Source organism: Melanotaenia boesemani, chromosome 6, assembly GCF_017639745.1.
Source record: "Melanotaenia boesemani isolate fMelBoe1 chromosome 6, fMelBoe1.pri, whole genome shotgun sequence".
In the NCBI taxonomy this organism is placed as follows: Eukaryota; Metazoa; Chordata; class Actinopteri; order Atheriniformes; family Melanotaeniidae; genus Melanotaenia; species Melanotaenia boesemani.
Genome location: NC_055687.1, coordinates 19,045,889 through 19,058,420, shown reverse-complemented (window position 1 = coordinate 19,058,420; position 12,532 = coordinate 19,045,889). Strand labels below are relative to the sequence as shown.

Here is a 12,532-nt window from a genome sequence, read left to right as displayed (position 1 = left end):
AAACAAAACAAAACAAACAAACAAACAAACAAACAAACAAACAAACAAAAAAAAACAACTTGGCAGATGTTTGTGCTCTCTGAGTGTTTCAAGAAAATGTTACATGTAGTATGTTTATATCAAATATTTAAATTAAGTTCATATCCATGGTTTAGCCAAGTCAAGTACAGTGCTTGCCATTCCTCTTTTGGTGACGTCGTTTAATCCTGCAATTACATGCAGTTGTAAAGATGCTATGGGGTTCAAAGGTTTAGTAATTAGGGCTTAGTCACTGATACAGCACCAACCACACATGAAATACAGAACTCAGCACATAAATACTTAAAATGATCCCTCTGTTAACCTTATAAGGTCTAAACATGGAGATCATCTGCTTAACAATCAAATTACTTCCCTGTTTTCAGCTCCAATTGAAATCTGATATTATGTAAATCATTGATTACATACCATGAGGTCAAAGATTTAACACTGTGCCATCACATAAGAAGCACAAAATTATGAGTTATGTCATCAGCAAACAAATATTGCTGTTTACTTTTGAATCATGACAATTATCTCACAAAGGAATCGTGTTCTCAACTTTACCCTATTGTCAGTGATACAAAGGTCATCAGGAATTTTTTATTTTTGCTATTACAGCATCACAGGATGTTTTGTGGTTTTGTCAGCATCTCAACTAAAGTGGAAAAACCTGACTGCGTATAGGTTGAAAGGAACTGAAACTATAACTACGTTAGCTTTACCACAAAGAGTGACTACAAGACACTTCTTTAGGTTTGTTTCCTTTTTTTATTGTGATGCACACATTTAAATCTTCTTAAAGAGCCGTTGTATGTAATAAAAACTGACATATACATAAACTTGTTTTTACTCCAATTTTTTTTTTCAAATATGGCAGTTATTTACATTCAGTTACATTTAATTTATATGACATTGCACACACAATACAGTTCTTGTGCTCCACAATATGTATATCTATCTATATCTATATCTAAATATGTCTATCTATCTATCTATCTATCTATCTATCTATCTATCTATCTATCTATCTATCTATCTATCTATCTATCTATCTATCGATATATATATATTTGTTCAGCCAAATTCAGCTAATAGCTAGCATACTGCCGTGCTAAACATTTTTAATCTTAAGTGAACTGGCTTTGAAAATTTTATAGATAATAAAAAAGACATGTGAATACTCAAGAAAAAAAGTGATTTATAACTCTTTTTTTCTTTGACGTTTTGATGCAGTTATTTAATTGAGTATGGAGTGGATCAGCGGGAAGAACGCCTTGCTGTGATTGGCTGTGACGTTGTTAGGCAACAGCTGACGTTTCGTGCCTGTGAGTCACTTGAAGGACTCCGAAGGGAAAGACGGGAAACAGTTACAAGTCGCTTATAAAGCCTTTTTTTTGTTTGAACCGGTAAAGTCCTGCTTTTCTAACTTTAACCGGGACAACAAGTCTTTGCCATTAATAAAAAAAATGTATTATTTTATTAAAACTGTAAGACCTATTTATTAAATGTTACAGTAACTTTTCAAATATGGCATCCGTTGCTGGTTGATTGCTGCTCCCTGTTAGCCTAAAATAGCCTACGATGAGTATTCCTGATAAAACACATGACATTACTTGGCCAAATATTTAATTAATATTTTCTAACCTTTTTGACTTGCAACTCCTTCGGTGGTGTGCTGGTACACATAAAAGTTAAATCCTGGTGGCTTGTTGATGGTATAAGCAGACACCTCCTTCACGCCCTTGAGTTATTTTTAAACCACTGCAGTGGACAATCACTGATCATTGTGATTCTAAAATTAATCACATAATATATTTTGTTTCACAAATTAAATAAGTTTGAACAGGGGTGACACTCATATTCCACCATCATCTAGAATATTCATGATTAAAATGTAATTAATAGTTTAAGTGTAATAGAAATTTGAAAATTAATGGTAATTTATCTAATATAAGTAGATAAAACAAATTTATGAAAATTTGTGATACGTTATATAGCGATTTTGGGATTTTCTTTTTCTTTTTTTATTTTTCCACACACACTTTGGAGAAAGGAAAAAATGGTTGTCAGTGATTATTATATTTGTTGTCTGGTAACAAGCCTTAACAAGCCTTACTCAGACAACTAGTTACTAGTATTGCTAGTCGTACTATCACTAGTACTTTGTAAATATTACACATCTGCTTGTGAATTGTTTATCTGTTCGCACAAATGATATTGAGACAATGCACCTATTTCAAATAGTCCTGTGGGTTTATGGGTCCTCGTGGTCTAGAGCTTAGTCAAAAAAGACACACTTTGGTAACTCTCCTGCTTCACTTACAGAGGAGCATAAAAAATGAGAAAGAGATGCAAATGAAGGAAGAGGACAATGCTGAAGAGAGCTCAGAGTCTGCTGTTTTTATTTGAGACCACTAGATGGCATCCTCTGACTTCATAATGATATCGCTGATGTTCATATGTAAATAAAGGGGCAAGGTCTGCAGAAAATATGATACATGACAGCAATGGAAGACAACATTAGAACAGTTTCACACTTTTATTTAATGTTATCATGGGTGGATCCACTATTTACTCAGGTTAAATTCCAAAAGTTAAACAAATATTCCCTCCTTGGCTAAAATATGCTGTGTAGGTAAACACAGCCTGATGGTTAACTGATCAATGACAGTTCCAAACTGGGTTTTTACTAGAGGTTATATAATTAGTTCAGTTGTATTTCAGTTGGTATCATTCCTCCTCTCCGTCTTGTAGGCATATCAAAGGCCTGTGAGGGGCCCGCATAAAAAAATATGACAGTTTTCCTAAGACCTTCAAATTAGGATCCAAGAGAATCTTCTGCAGTAACTTGTACTAGTCCTGCATGGCTGGAGCACTCACAGGCTTTATGTTATTCTCATTGGTGACCCTTTAGGCTGCTGATAACCTGATGTATATACATGTATAAGTGGTGTACAGTCTTTTGCTTTCAGAAATGTATGCAATTATTCCAACTACTGAGGAATGTATGGTGAGCACATGTGTTCTGAGTAGACTAAAACAATTGTTTACAAAATCTTTATTTCCATGTAATACAGTTATCTTCCCATTGATACAGCTCAGATCTTCACAGGTATGTTTTTATTCAATATTTTTGTACCACTGCTGCCTCAGATGCTGTGGAAATACTTGCGTGCAAATTATATTCTTCTAGTCAGGGCTCGAATTACACCGGAGCTTTTAGGCAAGCTTTTGTCGGGCGTGCACCGTGATGTGGACGCGCATATATATTAGTGCACGTAGTGTAGTCAAAAATATGGTTACTACAAATAAACAAATAAATAAATAAAATCTGTTGCTACTGTATGCAGCTTGTTTAATCAGAAACATTATTCATGTTAAAATGTTTCCTACCCAACCTGGACCTGTAACCACATGTCTGCTGCTTGATCATGGCACAGCCAGAAGATTTTTAACTGTTAATTTTCTTAATTATTTTAACACTATATGTAATTAACTGGCTTAATTGGCCAAGGGGAAAAAAAAACATTTACTCCAGAAGAAAGCATATAAAGTGTTTTTTGTATGGACGCTCACAGCACGCCACAAGCAACACTGCTGTCCACTGTGCTGCATCACATCTGGAGGATTTAATAATAAAATAAAATAAATAAATAAACCATAAAGCTGACAAATGAATGCTAATTCTGTGTTAATGTCTTACTAAACTTATAGTGCCAATATTTCCATGATCAGGACTCTCTCTCTCTCTCTCTTAGTATATATCCGCAACGCTAATCTCGAATGCGAGACCACATTTTACCAGCATCACCTACATACACCAGCGCCCTACCGTACACAGACGCAATGTTTATGTAGGAATGTAATTGTTATTGGGCCTGCAAACACCGGATCTAAATTAATTAAAATGCTGAGGTTAATTTATTTAATTTAAAAAAAGTTTCAAATGAATATTTTCAGTAGCTAAGCATATTATAGTTATTTCAAGCCATTTAAAAGATTAAGATTCTCCTGAGGTGCAGGGATCACAAACTGTGGACCTGTTGAGCCACTGTCCTGCAGATTTGACATGTTTTATTCTGCTGTAACACACCTGAGTCACATTATTAATGAGTCATAAGGAGGCTTGTGCAGAACTTGACAATAAGCTGTCATTTGAATCAGGTGTGTTGCTGCAGCGACACATCTATGACCTGCAGGGCAGGTGGTAATCCTGCACTAAAGTGTAGCATACTGGCCCTCCTCTGCATACAGGTAAAATGCTATGAACTGCAGTATTGGTTTAGAAAGTTTCTCTGTAGGTACAGATGATTTTTTTGGATGTTAAGAGCCTTTTTACTCCAGGCTTTCCAAATTCAGTAAAGCAAAGAAATCATCCAGAGAAAGACAGAGTATTTGTTAGTTTAAATTATAGATCAGTGCTGTTACTAAATGCTAGTATATGCTAGACAGACAGACGTCCTTTTGAGTGTAATATTATGATATAATAAATATATTGTTTGCTTATAGTACTGTGAAAATAAATCTTCTATAGGACATTACATTAAGATGGGTTTGAGCCATGCGTCACTGCACATCTTTATCATTATTTTTTTTTATAATTATTCATCATTTTGTCATTCTGTTATTTATTTTTCCTTGTCTGTCTAATTGCTGTGTCTGTTTGCACACCAGTAAGTCACAACCTTATACAGGTACTATTGAGGTGTTTACCTACGCAAAGCAGGGCCGGCTGGTCCATCCTTTTAGCTAAGGATGGATTTGTATTCACCAATCACCAGTCAAAAGACTTTTTCTTTAAAAAACCTCCTGTGCTCTCGTCATCCTTGGCCTCGGTCCCTCACAGACAGATTTGTATTCACCAATCTAAGAGGAAAGATACGACCAATTCCACAGTCTATGAACATGTTCATGAATCTGATGGAAGATTTTCATAAAAACAACTTCTCTAATCCAACTTTAAAACAAATTTAAGAAGATTTGTAAAAAAATATTGGCGAATGAGGCTCTATATTTGCTGTTCCTCAGCACAGTCAGCAGTGGTTCGAGTCCCGGGTCTTAGCAGCTTGTGATCACTGCTCAGTAAAGATCACCCTACTCACAAGTCATTTTTAAAAAATGTACCGTAAATGCTGATTTAGATAAAGCCTAAATGTTCTTAAAACTGTAAAATATATGTATTATCAGCCAAAACTAACGTGTAAGAATAGTTTCAATCTACTGATTACAGTGACATCTAGTGGACACTACATGAAGTTTTTTTGTTACTCTAACCGAGAGTAAAAGAAATATTGTAAACAGAGCAGAGCTGCATAAGTAAGGAATGTGTTGTTGTGGAGTCTGTTTCATATTCTATCAGGTAAGTGGCAGGGGATCATAATATTAACAAGAGAAAAAAAGGAATAAACAAAAAAGATTTCAGAGACAACCATTAAACTTAGTAATTAAATATTTTATTTAGTCCAAGTTTTAATTTATATGAGCCAATTAGTAATTGGACCCAAGGAAACCAACGGATTGCATCGAATCTTATCTTCGATACAATCCCCCATCCTGAGCATGCACGTGGGCGACAGTGGAGAGGAAACAAAACTTTCTTTCGAAAGAAAAATAAACCTCCAGCAGAACCAGGCTCAGGGAGGGCGGCCATCTGCCTCGGCCGGTTGGGGATGGAGAGGACAGGACAGAGAGACAAAACAAGCACCATGAGGCTGAGTCAGGATACCTGGCGAGGGAAAAAAGCACAAGTTATACTGTCAAAACACACAATATACATGTATACTTATAAAGGTAAGCCAGGGACACCTGCTGAGAGAGAAAAGGATAAGCACAAGTTAATAGCAATAATAATGTCATAATGACATTGTTATCGCCATTGCACGTTATTATAGACACACAAACAATGTCATAGCACACTAGATACATACACAGGGCTGTCAAATGATTAAAATTATTGGTTAGATTAATCACAGCTTATATATATATGTGTGTGTGTGTGTGTGTGTGTGTGTGTGTGCTGTGTAGTGTGTAATGGTGTAGTTGCCTGTTTTTTACATTCTGGGCTTGAATCCTCTTCCATGTCTGAGAGATTATCCTCCTTGTGCTGGTCTCTCATCTCAGTCCTGCATTTGGATCCTACCTGCCAGGGTCTCTGGTTTTGATTGATTGATTGTTCTGTTTTCTGTTTTTCTTGTCTTATTTTGTAGGTTTTCCTTGTGTTTTCTGTTTTGCTTCCTTCTTCCTGTCATTAATGCACCTGCTTTGTTTCAGCTAACTCACTTAGCCTGTTTCTTGTTAGTTGTCCTTTGTGTATTTAAACCCGTTGCTCGTTGATCTTTTAGGTTTTTGTTTTGTTTTGTTTTGTTAAATTGATATTTTTTTGTGTGTTTTATTCTACTCTAGCATTTTCTGGTTACTGTATGGGCTACTTATCATCCCGTGTACTCTGACATTGTACAGACAGGTGTACTCCGGCTTGCCCCAGTTGCTGTTCACCTTTAACTTTACTGAACTAAACATGTCCTCACTATGGTCCTGTGGGACAAAAAAGACAAATGAGTGTTAGTGTCAGTGTGATGTGTAAATAGAAGCGGAAAATAAAGCAATAGATTGGATACATTTTATGTATGCACATGCTCACGTGCATGATAGCATAGCTTTATAATTACCTCTGTTTTAAAAGTTTGGAACTGGTCTCCATCATTATCATATGTAAAGGTTCCAAGAAGAGTTCCCTCATCTTCTACTGTTTTCTTTCCCTGGAAGATAAAAGATATACTTCTGGTTAACACTTTGTTTTCTGTGTATCTGTTAAGTTACAAAAGGGTTAGGCAGGATTCTGGTATTAAAGTAATGAAGAGACTGGTGACTTACATAGACAGAAAACTCCTTAGGTGCACTTGGTGTGGTGCCAGATGGAGACACCGACTTCAATATGTGACCCAGAGTCACATGGCTGATGGGAACTTTGTGAGACAGGTTAATAGTAATGTGTCCTTGCTGACCAGCAAAGGACCAGCAGTTTCCAGGAAGCAGCTCTGATGATCCCTGAACAGAAAAAGAAATTATGGTTAGTTGGTAAGTCTAATGTATAAAAAATACTGTTAGATTTAGTTGAATAATCACTGATCATTATGTTTTCTGAATGTAGTACATACCTGTATGACAACTCCTGGAGAAACTAGTTTGCATGTTCGAAAAAGTTTGCAGAAAAATGGCCTCTTCCAATTGTATGATGCTGAGGTCCTGCCAGATACAACGTTTGCTCCTGCACGCAAAACATACAAATAAAGTTAGTTAGTAACAAATTATTGCTGTGTGATATATATAAAGTTCCACGTTGTGTTTGATAATGATGACTTACCTAGTGATGCCAGAGCAACATTTGGCAGAAATTCTGCTTTTGGTTCTTTCCAGTTTAACTTAAAATTCTCCTTGTGCATGATTTGAAAACATGGTTGTTCAATATACTGTTCGGGGCGATATATGCTCATTGCACTAATCAGAAATGCAAGTCCTAGTGGAGGAAATATAAAATGATAAGGTTAGTGACATAATTTAAAAAAATAAACATGATACAAAACTATCAAATAGTGGTTGCTGAATAACTTTAAAGAGAGGTGATTACTTACCAACACTGAAGATTATTAAAAATACATATAACATAGAAAGTAGCAGTTTTATTTTACTGCACTCTTCTTCTGCATCAAAAGTGTTGCAGACGGGGAACTCGTCTTCTACAGGAGATATCATCTCCTCCGGGACTTGAGGACGAACTCTTCGCCTTTTACGTGATCTGAATGTGACAAATACAACTTAGGTTAGTTACAAGTTTTAAAGCTGTTACATAGAAAACCAAATAACAGTGCTGGAAAAAAGATTATGCATATTACTACTTTAACGTACCTCCAAGGTGTCTCTTTGTAATTAATGGTTGGTAGACCATTACTTTCATAATATCCAAGGGATGCCAGTCTAGAGCTTCTTCGTGACATGACTGTAATTCAAAAGAGAAAAATGGAGAAATGGTTAGTGACACACAGTAAATAAATTAATTGCTTTTTTCCTCATCTTTAACCTAATATCAAAAACAACTCAGCAGATAAATTCTTATACAATAAGACAGTTTTTTAAGTTCTGTGTCTAAACTATTTTGATTTTTGTCATCACTATACGATAAAACATTACAATATGATTTTACATTTAGTAAAACAAGCAGCCTAACTTAAAACTGCGCTTGAAAACAAGTGCAATTTTAAGTTTATGTTCGTGCAAAGCTGGAGGGATTTGCACGAACATAAACAAAATGATATTGGCAAAAATAAAAAAACAGTGTTTTTAAGAAAATCTACAAACAGATTTTAAGTTGTTTCTGATAGGAAATGTATAAAAAAACAATTTAAACTCTTATTGCTACTGTATAAATAACTGTGAAAATGACTTACTTTGTTATAACTTGAAATAATCCTGAAATCGATGCTGAACAGAGAAACGTTTTTCCCAAAGTTTCTGAGTTTTTAGCAGAATGTTAAAAACAGAATGTCAGGTTTAGAATCCTCTGCCTTGTTACATCATCAAAGAACAAGTCGAACGTTACGCCCATTAGTACATGCATGTGCACGTGTATGCGCACAAACGACTAGTGCGCTTACTCATGCACACTCGCGGCACAATAATAGCTGCGCACGTACACTTCAACATGTAAATTAACGTAACGCATATTTATCAAATTAATTTTACAGAAATTGGGGAAAAATAAATCATGTTACATACCTCCTCCTCTTCAAAGGAAATGTCCTCATTTCAAAATTTGTACAATATTAACCTGGAGTCAAAAATAAATCATTTAAATAATCAATGAAACATTTTCACAAACTGCAGAATGGCAAAAGAAATAACCAAAAATAAACAAGCAAGTAAATAAGTAAGTAAATAAAAAATAAAATAAAATAAAATAGATAAACATGACCCAAACATATTTACCAGGTAAATGTGAGATAACCTTTATAGCTATGAACGAAATCCTTACATCTTTCTCATGAAAGTAGGCCAGTGACTTACGTACAACGCACCCGCCTGTAAGTTCACCACTAGGGGGCTACAATCGCTGCAATGTTTCACTTTGGGTTTGCAAGGGGTTCCTATGAGAGACCTGTCCCGTTGGTCTCCTAAGTAAAGGTACAGAAGGCTTAATCCCTGGTACTTGGTTTAATTTCACAATATATAAGAATGACAAACAATCAAAATATGTACCTATATGAAATCTAATATAAAAGATAAAAAATTATAGGAAAAATATAGATAATAAAGGATAAACCTGAGCAGTCAGTGCAAATTCTAGTAAATGTTTAGAACTCACAGTATTTGTCTCCAAGCAATACTCTCTGCCCATAGATGCGTCACATGGATGGAACGTGTTGGACATCACACTTCTATGATATCACAAATGTTATTTATTTATTTTCATTTTACTCAACTGAACTTCTTCATATTTACTTATTTACTTATTTATTTATTCATTCAATCATTTTTAGCTGGAAGGGAGATGGGGGAGATTGGGCTTGGCGTGTGTGTGTGTATACATGTGTGCGTGTGAGTGTGTGAAAGATTTCATTTTGTGTTTTAATTCTTGTTTTTAATCATGTAAAGAACTTTGTGTTGCCTATGGCATGAAAAGAGCTTTACAAATAAAGTTTGATTTGATGAAGGCAGTGTCAAAAATTTGTTTATAAAAAGAACGGCTCACAGCTGTGAATCGGTTCCCATCGTTCATTTAAAAGAGCTGCAGTTACATTGTGTAGTCAACTTTTTCTTGTCACACTGATTACATTTGTCTAGATGCACCACTAAATGTCATCCCATTTTGTACACTAACACTAACATCAGATTACAACAACATGTAAGTAGTGAGTGGTATAGAAAATGGGTGGATGGATGAATGGGTAAAGCCCATGAGATTTTTGTGTTTTGAAAAGGTCTTTTTACAGAATGATGATTTTTAGCACGGGTGTACGGAGTTTTGGACATGCCTTCATAAAATGACAAAGTGAAGAATATAACACAAATATGAGACCTTTTTATTCACTTTTATGAATCAGGTTATAGAAACTGTTGATCAGATGGGCGATCATCCCTGTTCATGGATGATAGTGTTGCAGTTTTAGTCAAGTCGTCACACTGATGTCAGACTAGTTGTCTTAGTCCTCACAGGGTCGTTCACTGTTGATAACAACTTAATGTATTCATTAAATGTATTTAGAATTAAATAGTAAATAGCTTTATGTAAATCTTACACCCTTTTTAGTTAAAATAAAAGTTTAAATAAATAATAGCTGCATTTTCAAGAGGAAGTTTTCTAAACTGTAACAAAGACTTTAATCTGTAACTTGTTAACATGTTTGACTCTTTGTGAAACATATGAAAATTATTTTCAATGATTTTACTGACAGTCTTTATTGTGTCTGGAAAATGTAAACAAATTTTGACTTTAATGCCAAAGAAACTCTCAAACAAAGCTGAAAGAGAGACAAAGGAAGTATACGTTAACCAACAGATTTATTTGTGACAGTTGAAGGTGTCACGATTGGGCATAAAAAGAATTTACATCAAAGACATTGAACCTGGATGGAAGATGATCAGCGTGAAAGAACTGTAATAATATCTTTGATTGTGACTAAAAATGGAGGTCCTGCATCAAGCTATGAGACAGGTATACTGCTGTTGTAACAGTCCTATGAGTAAAGATAGCCAGGGATAAGTTTCAGATAGTTAGAAAATTATACTAAAAATGAAAATTTTTGTATTCCTCTCACACACTCACACAAACCCCCTTTTCATAGAAACAATAAAGTCAAACCCTCCCAATCACAGTACCACGTGCACCCCCACACTGACAAACTGTACAAAGAAATTTGCTACAGAATTAGTATTGTTTGTCAGATAAGTTGTTTTAAGTTTATTGGCTGCTACTTCATTAATTACAGTTTAGTTAAAACCATATCAATGTCAGAGAGAAGTAATAGTTCCTCCGCTATAGTTTTTATTGTGCAGTTTAGACCCAAAAACTGCATAATACTTCATATAAGGTGAGTTAATCCTTTGATGAGATGGGTGATGCTTTGGTAAAACAAATACTATTTATAACAGTTGAGTTGTTTATCTCTAAAGTAATCAACAGACGTTTTTTGTGTGTAGGTGATACGTTCTAAAGTAGCGTTGTAGCTTTTTTGGCTTCATACTGTCAGATACTAATATTTTGAGACATACACCACAGTGTGGACTTTGTTCATTACCCACCATTACTTGACCATTACCTGGTCAAGACCAGGGTTGTTGACATGTTTGTTGTTGATTGAGCACCGTTTGGCCATTTGCACTTTCACATATTGAATGGCCACGTTGACTTGCGTGGCTATGGAGGACCACAACTGTCAAAATAAAAAATGAATATTGTTAATGTTTGACCTATAGGCAAGGATCTGCCGCATTGAAAGACCGCCTTCCTCATTTACATGATGAGGCAGAAATGCATACAGAAATCTAAACAGGAAGCATAAAGAAAAAACATGCTTGGAGAAATAAATAGAGGAAGAAAACGAGCAAGGTTGGAAATAATGAGGATGTAAATGTGAGGGTGATTTAAACAAAAAGTGTGAATAAATAAATAAATAAATAGATAAAATGCAAAACATTTAACATAAAATACAGTAATAAATACTTTTGGGGCTAAGAAAATGTAAAGGGAAAATAATAAAGAAAATAATTACAAGCATAAAAATAAAGCAGGAGAGACATTTTAAAAAGCACTAAATAAATAAAATTAAAGTAAAATGATATGGAAAAGTGTGAATTTGGCCGACGATCCCAATAGTTTTTTTAAAAAAACGGCATGAGACTTGGGTCCATTTAAGCCTGGGATTGGCAAAATTTATTACATGTCTTAACCACACCCGTCAACAACCTTCTAAAGAGCAACTAAGGGCTTTTATACCCTCCTGCTGCAGGTAATTAGCCGGAACCACCTGTTGAAGTGGGACTAGACTATACAAGTTAAAACATATCCACAAAATATCTTACTTAAAATAACACCTGTATCTCTCTGTCTCACACACACACACGTAGGGAGTTGGGAGGCGTGGAGCCATGCGGGGTGGAACGGAGGAGACCATTCAGTGTTCTCCTTGGATGCATCCCGTGGCGACTCGCCTCTCAGTTTTAATTGCACCGAGACACCAAAACACAAGAAACACAACACACAAACAAAACCTGGGGGGCATGGCATGCGGTGAATGGCGGGCGGGGCCACTTAGGTGGCCCGGCTCCCGGTTCATTGCAGTCACTGCCCCTCAATTTTAATTGCACACAACACACACAACATAAACAGTCAGGGGTGGGGAGCTAGGGGGAGGGTATTGGGGACCTCTCACACCCCTGCTCCCCCTGTGTGTGGCTGGGGGGGGGTGCGCTGGTGGGCTGCTGGCTCTGTGGGGATTGGGTCAAGGGGGGGTGCTTG

The 12,532-nt window shown here is 35.8% G+C and overlaps 1 long non-coding RNA gene across 1 annotated transcript; it reads right to left on the bottom strand.

The window, feature by feature from the left end:
* Positions 1-6,694: 6,694 nt before the first annotated feature.
* On the bottom strand, positions 6,695-7,204 carry LOC121642296. The gene is made up of 3 exons (XR_006010866.1): positions 7,179-7,204; positions 6,895-7,068; positions 6,695-6,779 (listed from the first exon to the last, which is right to left on the bottom strand). It is a non-coding gene; the product is annotated as an uncharacterized LOC121642296 (long non-coding RNA).
* Positions 7,205-12,532: the final 5,328 nt, after the last annotated feature.